General features: G+C 50.3%; 1 long non-coding RNA gene across 1 annotated transcript in view; it reads right to left on the bottom strand.

Annotated features, from left to right (window-relative positions):
• The window catches only part of LOC130575429 (uncharacterized), a 56,631-nt gene extending 45,220 nt beyond the window's left edge, over positions 1–11,411 (bottom strand). Inside the window, exon 1 of the long non-coding RNA XR_008965563.1 lies at positions 11,166–11,411. This is a non-coding gene — a long non-coding RNA (uncharacterized LOC130575429). The remainder of the gene's footprint in view (positions 1–11,165) is intronic.
• Positions 11,412–12,119: the final 708 nt, after the last annotated feature.

Below are 12,119 nucleotides of genomic sequence, written 5' to 3'. Positions count from 1 at the left end.
GCAGCAAAATGCAGGAAGTTGATTTGTGCARCAGAGACAGTTTAAACAGATTAAAAGACAAGACTGGTGTTCTGGTCTGCTGTGCTGCCCAGAGGCTGCAATGTCACCTCCAACAAAGCCACAGCCACCAAGCCAAGCCCCACCTCACCAAGATCTGCTTCCACAGCAGCTAAACACCCCAATTTTCAAAGATCCCATGCTGGTAACTCTGAATCCACTCCACAAAAATAAAACCATTCCAAATAACCCGTGCCAAAGCAGCTGAGCGAGTATTGAGCAACTGCAAAGTTCCTGGCTTCCTAAAAACACTCATGATCTTGCAGTAAATTCAAAAAACCCCACTGAATAGGTCAATTCCTGGGTTTGGATGTGGAGGAGCTTGGTTTTCCCGGCACTGCTGAGGCTGCCTGGCTGTCCAGGAGTCCTGGCTGAAATTTCCAGCCAGTTATCATCAGACCTGCATGGCTCATCCCTGAAGCATTTTTTTCCCCTCAGGATTTTCCACCTCTCCCATCCACTTGTGCACAGACTTCCTCGTTCTCTGTCCACCGGTCAAACAAGTGCAATTGTCAGAGGGAAAAAAATCAGGTTCTCAGCCTTGAAGTTCAAAAAGAGGGGTTTGGTCAGTGGTTGGGCTTCCTGGCTTTGCTCCAGAGAGGTTGGAGAGGGAATGGAAAGGGATGTTTTGGGGCCCTAATTACATGCTGTCTAATTCCCCAATGGAGGCAGGCTCCAAGCTCTGCCAGCATCATCCTGCCCACGGTTCCCCTTCCATTTGGGACTGAAACATTTTCAAAAATGAGAAGCAGAAAAGACCTGGGTGATGGATGAAGGGCTTTGTTCAAATTTGCAGTGAATAAGAGCCATGAATTTCTTACCAGCTGCTGGGCTTGTGCCCACAGTAGCCAAAAAATGGGGATCTGCAGAAAGCTGAGCATTCTCAAACCCCCAAGATATGGGCAATGGAGCTGGGGAAGGGTCTGGAGCACCAGGAGTGGCTGAGGGAGCTGAGAAAGGGACTCAGCCTGGAGAAAAGGGGGATCAGGGGGGACCTTGTGGCTCTGCACAACTCCCTGACAGGAGGGGACAGCCGGGGGGGTCGGGTTCTGCTCCCAGGGAACAGGGACAGGAGCAGAGGGAACGGCCTCAAGTTGTGCCAGGGAGATTCAGATTGGATATTTGGGAATATTTCTTCATGGAAAGGGTGGTCAGGCTCTGGCACAGCTGCCCAAGGCAGTGGTGGAGTCCCCATCCCTGGAGGAATTCAAAAGCCCTGTGGATGTGGTGCTTGGGGATGTGGGTCAGTAGTGACCTTGGCAGCACTGGGGAACAATCAGACTGGAAGATCTCAGAAGGCTTTTCCAACCCCAAAAATTCCATGATTCCACAGTACACATGGGAATGCAGACCAAGCAGCACCTGGCAAGACCAGGTCCAGCAAAGCAGATCAGTAAGAACTGACTTCAAGCTCTACTAAAACACCGCCTGTGCTGGGCAGACACTGCAGGAACACCCCAGCTTTGGAAAGGAGAAAGCTGGCAAGGAGTGAACCAGGGACAGAGGGCTCCCAGGTTCCCCTTTTGTGGCCACAAACCGAGCTCCAGCTGAGTATATATCTTTTTCAAGCAGCTCCCTGTATTTCACAATTTATCTTCAARTTTCTACAGGAAGAGAGCAACATATGGGAAGTTACATAAACTCGAGCAGCCCCCACAGAGTATCCTGGGGAAAAAAAAAAGGCAAATACCTCTGCACAGGCATGGAAGCTGCTCTAAAACATTTCAAGGAACGTGAGGAGTAAATCCTTCATTATGCTGTGGATAAAACCTGGACACAAGAAGCAGCATCAGGTACTCAGGTGGCCCCAAAGCCTGTTGTGGGTGGATCAAGAAATCTGTCACCTTTGTGAAAATGTACCTGCAGCACTGCGTTTGCAGCTGTATCACCAAGAGTTCCCCTGCAGCCCTGAATGAGGGACACAAACCCCMACAGGGACCCTCACAACAGCAACCAAGAGGGATGGAGATGCTTGGGGACCTTTCAAACCATTCTAAATGCTGATGGACCCCAGGTGGAAAATGCTCAGGCAGCCACCAGGTTTGTCATMCTTTCTSGAGCCTYGGCTGAGGAAGGGATGACAGAGGTKAAAAAAGATGGTTGWGCCTTTTATTTACCTCTCAGGAGAGCAGAGGTTCACCTTAGCCCTTCCAAATCTGCTTTTCTCTCTCAGCTAGCCTTTTCCTATTCTATTAATCCTGTTTTTATTTATTTGGATGTGGGATTCTGGGAGGCCACACCTGCCACCTCAGCATGGGCACTCTGTGACCCAGACCAATGGCTCAATTCACCTCCAGGTACCTGCTGGAGTCAAAAATAWTTCACAAACAACCACTGAAGGCCAAGCCAGGTATAGAAAGATGATAAATGAGTTGGCTGAATATAATTCCCTGACAGAAGGTTGCAGCCAGGTGGGGGTAAGACTCTGCTCCCAGGGAAYAAAAACAAGAAAAAARGRAAAAYGGCCTCAAGTTGCACCAGGAAAGGCTTAGATTGGRTATRAGGGAAAATTTCYTCATGGAAAGGGTTGTCAAGCACGCTCCTAGGTAAGATTAGAAAATAACCTCTCTAATCCCARTCTTGGTATCTAAAGACAAGCTGCTGCCACCAAGTCACCCAAAGATCCTACCCAGCATTCCCACCCTGCCTCTGGAATGAGAATGCAAATTCTACACGAGGACTGGGATTAAAAACATCTATTTGCCTGTAGCCAAATAGGTTTAAAGTCTCCTCAAGAGAAAATCTTGAGGATTATCCATGCTTTCCAATTTATTATTAATTTCTAACTCATCTCTGTTCATCTCTAATTCATCATTTAGGGGATGGCATTCATGTATGCTATGGAAGGGGTATGAAACTGCAACATTTGGACTAAAGTTGTACTTTTGAGCCTTCAAGAGCAGCCAATTTGCAARAAAGTGAAATCCAGAGGCTCTGAGACATGCCATGTGTTCAGCAACACTGGCAAACACATGTGAATATATTTATTTTCAGGCTTCTCAAACACATCCACAAGAGCKTCGCTTCTGGAACACGAGTGAGATGATTATCTGCTGGCATGATAAAAACATGATTCAAATTGCAAAGCACAGGAAAAGTTTTGTATGCTGGCCTGCCAGGCACTATCACCAGAAAAATTTATGGTACCCCAAGACCTGTGGGTCGAGAGCCAGGATATTCCTGTGCTGTACACAGTGCCTAGAACGGGAGGTTGAGCTTTCCCAGAGCGCTGCTGGAATCTTTATAAACCACTAGAATGCCTTTTTTTTTAAAAAAAAAAAAAAGAACCCACACACACACAAAAGACAAAACCCTGTTCTTCATATTTCTCCTCTTACTCAGTGAATTTACTTATTTGAGGGTTTCAGCCTTCCAGAAACCTCTGACAGTGTTGGGACTGGGAGATGTGTCCCTTTTGCTGCTGAGTGTCCCTGAGTGTCACTTTGCCACCAGCAGCCAGACCTGAGTTCCTTCCTGGCTTTTCTTCCACCTATTTCTCTGCCTCAGTAGGTTAATTCTTCCTCCAGCCCTGTTTCTCCTCTGTCYCTGATCCAGGGCTGGGTCTGCACTGGGTGTAGCAGAGTTTTTTGGGGATGGAGTAAGAGATGCCTGAGAGGGAGCAAGCAGGATGTTGAGCTGGTTGGAATCACTCTGGGGCCAGGAACAGATTTCCTGGCTGCAGAGCCCTCTCTGACAGGGAACATGATGTCATTTACTCACACAAATTAGTGCTATCAGCCCTGGGGCTGTGAATGAGGTGTCTGAAATCCCCAGAGGAGGAATTGAGGTATCACCCCTAAAACACAGGGTTGAAAGCAAGGGATGGAGCCCACACAATCCCGGGGATTCCAGGAGAATCTGCTGCTTAGACTGAAAGTTGATCACTGTGATTTATTGGAGAAAATCCAGAGGAGGCCACCAAAGTGATCAGAGGGATGGAGCAGCTCTTCCCTGAGGAAAGCTGAGAATTGGGATTGTTCAGCCTGGAGAAGAGAAGGCTCCAGAGTGACCTAACTTGGCCTTCTAATACCTCAARGGAACCCACAAAAAAGATGGAGAGAGACTTTATAAGGGCCTGGAGTGACAGGAGAAGGGGGAATGGCATCACACTGAAAAGAGAATAGGTTTTTATAAGATTATTAGGAAGAAATTCTTCCCTGTGAGGGTGGCAAGACCCTGGCACAGGGTGCCCAGAGAAGCTGTGGCTGTCCCTGGATCCCTGGAAGTGTCCAAGGCCAGGCTGGACAGGGCTTGGAACAATCTGGGATAGTGGAAGGTGTCCCTGCCATGGCAGGGGGTTGGAATGAGATGAYCTTCAAGATCCCCTCCAACCAAACCATTCTGTGATTCTGTGATTGCATTTTCAGTGCTCCCAGGTGACACACTAGGTGCACAGAGGACAGGTAAGGATGGCTGAGTTCCAGTTTGGGGGAGACCCTCTACAATTTCTSTTCTGGGTAGGAGATCCCCAACTCCCTGAGAGCATCTGAGCACAGACCCAGGGAGACATCCTGCCTTCAGCAGCCACACCAGGAATTGCAGCTCTCTCCATCCTCACAGCAAGGTCACACCGATGGGGTGGAGCCCAAAGCCCTGAGGTTTAGCTCATCAGAACAATCAGAGATTATTTCGAAACACCAGATATGGGAGGACAAGTCATCCCAGGGGGGGCTGGTCCAACCCCAGAGCAATCCTGTGCTGATTGATTCACAGCTCATACCTGGATCCAGGCTTCCTGTCACCCATTGCTTCACTTGGATACACAAAACCTGCAAGCTCCAACAGGCCAAACCCTGTTTTTCAGACAGGTATTCTGCTGCAGCACCTCTGCCACGAGCCTCTAACACATCTTCACTGATGGAGTTTGGAGTTGCCAAAAAACACTTTGCACCCCCAAGTTACGAATCCAGCTTTTAAAATTCTCTAAGCAGCTGGTGGTCAGCTATCAGGACAATGGAAGATCATTTTCTGCCAACTGTGATTTCCATTTCCACTGCCTCCAGGACTCATCCTGAAAAGATGTTCATGGCCTCAGAGCTCACAATCCCATCAGCAAACACCAAACCTACCAGCACCAAGGAGCTGGGAGAGAGGTGAGGGAGGGAGATCCTACCCTCACACTGGAATTCAGCTCATGCTTCCCAAAAAAATGCTGGGGAAACCAGGAAGGATGCCCTGCACCTGCCCTTCTTCAAACACGCAGGGATTTGGGGGAGGGAGGGGGTTTTGGCTGGTTTCCCTTCACTACACAAAGGAAGGCAGAGTAGGGATGTCTTCCTGGAAGGACCAGAAAATAGCTGTGGATCGACTCAGACTGTGGGGCAGGATGAGGAAGTCCTCGTTATGGCAATAAAAAGGTCTCAAGTACTTGGCTGGGGCGCCAGGAATCCACCAGCAGGCCAGGCTGGCTCAGAAGCAGCTTTTCACATCAGCACAGTGAGAACATTTTTGTTTATTTGTTCCTCGGTGTCAGCCAAGAAGGAAGGAGGTGCTGCTCCGTTCCCCCTCAGCACACTTGTCCTCAGCTCCYTGCAACAGCAGAAGGCTTCAAATTGGTGACACCTCCACCTCCTGCTCCCTCCTACCAACCTGGAATGTTTGGTCTCACAGACAGGTTTTAATTTTGTTTTAGAGGAGGGACAGCACRGCATGACCTGACTCACGCAGGAAAGGCAGAGGTTATACTCTTGTCTGCTCCTCTGAAGTCAGAGAACTCTTGTTTTCCATCCCAGGTCCAAATTAGTGCTAATTATTTCATGCAAAATGGTGCTGCTTCAACAGGAAGGAATTAGGACAACAAATTATTCTGGAATAAAGAGTTGCTGCTGCCTAAGCAAGTGATCTGTTTGTACAGAAAATAAAAGGAGACTTCTCAAGGACAGGCTGGATGGGGTTTGGAGCCACTTGGGCTAGTGGAAGAGGATTGGAAGGAGATGATCTTTAAGGTTCCCTCCAACCCAAACCACTCCCTGAGTCTATCATTCTTCCACAGGTGTTTTGGGAAAAAAAGCAGTCCCATTTTTAAAATTTCCAACCTCCACGCCTGTTACAGCAGACACCAAAATTTTCTGCATGACCAATATGTCAAAACCCAACCCACACTCAGGTGTTCTGATTCCACCACCAAAACTGCAGCTGCCATAAACACGGAGGTGCCACACAAAGCAACCACAGCCCGGCGGTTCTGATGGCCATGGGCAATGCTCTCAGCCAGGAGAGTTTTAATTTGGAGCAGGGAGGGAAGGGAGCTGCTGGCACACACCCTCCCGCAGCCTCAAGAAGGGTTTCCCTCCGTGGAGACACAACCCTAACATTTGCAGGACATGTGGCTGTGGAGATGGATTATTTCTGTGCCCTGGCATAGAATCCTGGAATCCCRGCATGGCTGGGGTGAGAAGGCACCTGAAAGAGCATCCAGTTCTAACTCCTGCCATGGTAAGGGACACCTTTCACTATCCCAGGGTGCTCCAAGCCCTGTCCAGCCTGGCCTTGGACACTTCCAGGGATGGAGCAGCCACAGCTTCTCTGGGCACCCTGTGCCAGGGCCTCCCCACTCTCCTAGGGAAGAATTTCTTCCTAATACCCAATCTAACCCACCCTCTGGCAGTGGGAAGCCATTCCCCCTTGTCCTAACATTCCATCCCTTGTCCCCAGTCCCCCTCCAGCTCTCCTGGAGCCCCTTCAGGCCCCAAAAGGGGCTCTGAAGTCTCTCTGGAGCCTTCTCTTGGTGAACACCTCCAGCTCTCTCAGCCTGGCTGCAGAGCAGAGGGGCTCCAGCCCTGGGAGCATCTTTACAGCTTCTTCTGCAGTCACTCTAAGTCCTTCTTGTGATGAGAACTCCAGCCTTGGACACAGCATCACCTCCTCCCTGCACAAACACAGCAGCCCCATTTCCAGAGGGGCAGCCCCCACCTTGCTGTACCACAGAACACCTCACACTGCAGAAAAAAAACCCTGTGGGGGAACATGGAAAGCAGCACTGCTCTCATGGGGAGTTCCAGCACCACAGTGGGAGCCTGGAGATGACATGAAAGGCCTCCTAAAGAGGTTAGACAGATGAAAGAATGAATGAGCTGCCTCTGGACTAGGGGCTGGGCAGATGTCTGTGACAGTGACGATGTCCATGGATCCCACGGCYTGTTTCCCACGAGCTTTGGCCATACACAGAGGTTTCAAGTGCTGACAGGTACCACAGGCTGACAGTCCAGCCACGTGAGCTGCATCAGAGAAAAAGGGTTTCCAGAGTATTTGTGAGTTTAATGAGAAGCAAACACTCGTGATGAAAGCCACTCTGCCCACTTGCAAAGACKGGAGACATCAGGAAGAACAGGATCRCAYCAGCCTCTAGCGATATCCAGGACCAGCTGCTCCAGAGCAAGATGCAAGAAATCACTCTGGACAGCTCAGGAATCACTTGCTTATCGCTAAATCTCCTCCTAAGCCCTTCAGATAGTGATTAAGCACAATGGTTCATACCCTATATATTAAATATTAATCCTCCCTAATGTTCCTGCCAATGTTCCGGGTATCCGATTCAGATAACCGCACACCCCACTCCTTTTCCACCCCAAACCACGTAAACACGATGTACCAATATTCTGTGATCCAGCCAGAGCCTCCTTGGGCTCCAAGCTTTGAAGCAAACCAGCTGAATGCCACGAAAGTCAGGGGGGAAAGAGTTAAGAGCAGGAGATGAATCAGCCACTGCTCTAAATGTGGACATTTCCTACCTCTCYGCTCAAGTGTCTCTTCCTGTCCGCAGGCTTTGGGGATGCTTACAGACCTGGTTGAGTTCAAATTACTTCCACCATGAGAGGAAAGYCTGGGGATTTGTTTTATTTCCAGAGGAAAATGCGATTTGTGAATGAACCCAGAGAGCAGGCGCTGGGGCTGACCGACCTCCTGCCCGTGCCACACCAGGAGGGGAACACTGGGCAGCAGCTGGTGCCATTCCTAACCCTGTGGAAACATTACAGGCGCTCTGTTCCACACAAAATATCCCATCCCATGCTCTCCAGTTTTCAGACATCACACAGACCATGACAGTGAGACAGCCGAGGTCACACAACCTGCGCCCTCCCTGCTGGATTGGGATCCACCACCCTGCTGGAAACACAGAGGGCTGGAGCACAACAGAGGTAGGTTGGCAGCAAAGGAGATGAGGAGAGAGGGAATTCTAACTGCTCTTCCACAAGGATRTTGATGTTGGACATGGATCAGTATCACAGAGCAGCACAGAGATTCAGTTTTTTTTATGAGGGATGTTTCAGGAAGGCAGGGCTGTGTCTCCTCAGGAACAACACAGCAGCACCAGGACAACAGGGCCCTGGAAATGGGAAATAGCGATTCCAACACCTCCCAGGATCCCCCTGCTGCTTTCAMAGCATYAATTAGGTTGGAAAAGACCCCCAAGATCATCACATCACAAGTGTAACCTGYRACCAATCCCCACCTTGTCACCAGAGCAGTGGTTGGAYACCTCCAGGGATGGTGACTCCACCRCCTTGAMCMAACTGTAACCAACCACTTGTTTTTACAAAGAATAGGCAAAAACCCTGGAGCTTTCCACAGGCACTCCCCAGAAAGCTCTCTGGGGGGATGGAAAGGCACTCCCCAGAAAGCTCAACAGGGATGGAAAGAAACACATGAAATGGGAAGGTGGCAGTGCCCACATTCTGCCCAGCACAGACACTGAGTCTCCCTCTCCGCACCCCCAGCTCCTGGGGAAGCTGTGGTTCCTGYTCCCCAAAAAGCATCCTGGCTTTTCACCCTGGCCACTGGGGAGCTGGCAGTGCCATGACTAACCCCTGTGATCCCATTCCTCATCCCAKAATTCCACACAGAGCCCATTTCCCACACCAATGACAGCATCAATTTGCATTTGACGCTTGACAGAGAGACAAATCCTCCCTGCAAACCCGGCTGCAGTCCCCCTGTGCACATCCTTCCCCTCCCTGCCACTGGCCGCTGCAGCAACAGGAATTAAAATAAAGATGAAAAACTCCTGTTGGGGCCGCAGTTTTATTTCCTGTACCATTTCTAGTACTCCTTGTACAGGAGGAAAAAAAATCCTTAAATATTTCTGAGCATCCTGCATGCTCGCAGCAAGCTCCCCCCCAGCCACGGGCAGACAGAGAAGGATGACTAATTTTTTTTTTTTTTTTTTTTTTTTTTTTAATGTAAGAAGAAAAGTATGGGTATATTGGAAGAGCAAGAATGGATGCTGTAGATATACTGAATTTTTGTACAGAATTATGTTTCAGATATGTGGCTTACTGTAAAATTATTTCCAATACTAGTAAAACAAAATAAGATAAACACAACGGTGGGAAATGATATTTTTTTCCTTGAGTGAGCAAGATTGTAAGTGCTGTGATAGATGTTGCCCTGTGACCATAAAAGACAGGCTTTTATAGTCTGCTTTTAAAGATCAACATGTTTGGATTATATTAGTTGAAAGAGAAGAGCTATATCCCAAATCAAATAAAACTCCACAGAGAAAGTTCTGCTTGCTTTCTTTGCTCTNTTTTTTTTTTTTTTTTTTTTTAATGTAAGACGCTGCAGAGAGCGTCCTGTGAACAAGCTCAGTAAATTCCTGAGGCTCCCGGCAAGGACTCCACCACTCCTTGCGAAACTTCCCAGCTGGAACCTCACAGCCGAAAAGCCAGAAAACATCGTTTTTTCTCTCCCTCGACAAACAGAGGTTGGGATTCCTTTCACGACAGTATTTGGATTTTTAATGTCAGTCCATATTTAGCAGGAGGGAAAAAAAGCCTCCCTTCCTTCCTGTCACATTTTCCAGCCTCGATGACATCCAAGATCAGAAATAAGCAAGCGCTGGCCGAGGAGGGAGGATGCAGCTACCCGAGCGTGGGAGAGCCTGGAGAGGGGCAGAACAGACATTCCCATTTGGGATTCCCGTTTGGGATGCGAGGAGGCAGCGGGACACACCCTTCGAGAGGGAAAGAGAAGGAGACAGAGCCCACAAGGAAGGGACAGACCCTTCAGAACCCACAGCAAGGAGGGTGTCCCCTGTAATGCTCCAGCCTGAAGCATCTCCTGGCAGCATGGCACAGGAAGCAGCCAGGTCTTAAGCCCCCCAGGCTGGAATATCCATCCCAAAAAAAGCCTTTGGATACCAGCACTGCCTGGATCTGCCAAGGGAGGTGTGGTCAGACTGTGGGTCAGGAGGATTCCTCACTAACCAGATGCCCCAGGGTCCTGAGTGGGGTATCCAGGGATCCTGGCGATCCTGCAGCAGGGAGGTGGTGGGTGGTGGCAGGAGATTGTGGCCGTGGTGGCCCTGCCCTGCAGTGGTTTTCTGGGTGTCAGAGGGGTGTCCCCAGCTCGGCCCCCCATGAGTGCAGGAGGCTGTGGGTCACTGCAAACCCACAGCAGGAGATTCACAGAATCCTGGAATGGTTTGGGCTGGAATGGAACTTAAAGCCCGTCCTGTTCATACCCCCTGCCATGGGCAGGGGCACCTTCCACTATCCCAAGGGTGCTCAGAGCCCCATCCCACCTGGCCTTGAACACCTCCAGGGATCCAGGGGCAGCCACAGCTTCTCTGGGAAACCTGTGCCAGAGCCTCACCACCCTTACAGGGAGAAACATCTTCCTAATATCTAATCTAATCCTACCCTCTTTCAATTTGAGTCCATTTCCCCTTCTCCCGTCACTCCGGGCCCTTTTAAAAAAAAGTGTCTCTCCATTTTTCTCGTACCTCCCTCCGAGTACTGAAAGGCCCCAGTTAAGTCACCCCGGATCCTTCTCCTCCCCAGGCTGAACAATCCCAATTCTCCCAGCCTTTYYTCACAGCAGAGGTGCTCCATCCCTCCCATCAACTTGCCGGCCTCCCCTGGACTCGCTCCAACGGAGCAAATCCACAATCCCCAGCCCKTGCTCACTTTCAGAAATCACCATTAACAAACACACATTGAAACGCACAAAATGTCCCAAACTCCGCGCTGGCTGCGGACAGGGCGGGGGTGCCCCAACTCCGCGGACACGCGTGGGTGGCGCCTCCCCGTTCCCTTCCATCACTTTTATGCCACCATAACAACCCCGTGCCCGTTACCGGGGGTCACCTGCGACCCTCCCCCGCTCACCTGCGGCCGCTGCTCCCTCACCGGCTCCCGCCCAAACAGCTCCGCTGCGAGGCCGCCGCGGCCGCCCGTAACCATGGACGGCGCAGCGGGGGGACGGGGGGGTCGGGGAAAAGGGGAGGGGGATATGAGGGAAGGGGAAGGGGTGCGGGAAGCCCCCGCCGCCCCTCGGGGCTCTCCCGGCGCTCAGCGGCGCCGCCGCCGCCGCCCGCCCGCTGCCGCCGCCATCGTGCGGCTCCGGGCCGGGGGCGTGGCCGGGGCGTGGCTGAGGGCGGGGCCGAGGGGCGTGGCCAGGCCGGGGCTCGGAGCGGGCCGGTGCTGCCCCCTGGTGGCGCGGAGGCGGCACCGCTTCTCCCCCCTCCGCTGCCCAAAATCGGAAATTAATTATAAATGAAAGGTTTGGGTAGGAAACTACAAGAAAATCGGAGAGCGACTCTTAGTAAGGAGCTGTAGGGACACGGCAAAGAGTAACGAGTACGAGGTGAAGGAAGWGGAATTTTTATTAGGCTATTAGGARGAAARTTTCTACTGTGASGGTGGTGAGATGCCARAACARGTGACACAGRGAGGTTGTGGATGCCCCACTGCCYTGGCAGTTTTCAAAGCMAGKCTGGAARGCTTTGAGMAACCTGSTCTASWGGGGGTTGTACCTGCCTGTGGCAGGGTGGTTTGGGTTGCTTTTTTAAGTCGTTTCCAAACMCTTAATCTATAATTCCATGATTCTATGGTTCTATGATTCTATGATTCTATGGATGAAAATTAAATCCTTAATCTATAATTCCATGATTCYATGATTCTATGGATGAAAATCACTGCGTGTAGCTGGGTACCTTTTGTTTCTCATGAAGTAAGCCCTGATCATCACAAAGATCTCTTCTCATTTAGAAATAACTGCAAAATACTCCTCTTTTTTTATAATTTAGAGTGAGGAAAGCTGGCTTTGATTAATCATGGAAT

Source organism: Malurus melanocephalus, unplaced genomic scaffold, assembly GCF_030028575.1.
Source record: "Malurus melanocephalus ecotype Western Australia unplaced genomic scaffold, MMel_1.1 scaffold_107, whole genome shotgun sequence".
NCBI classification, from domain to species: domain Eukaryota; kingdom Metazoa; phylum Chordata; class Aves; order Passeriformes; family Maluridae; genus Malurus; species Malurus melanocephalus.
The sequence above is the reverse complement of the archived record's forward strand: the minus strand, read 5'-3'. Positions and strand labels throughout refer to the sequence as shown.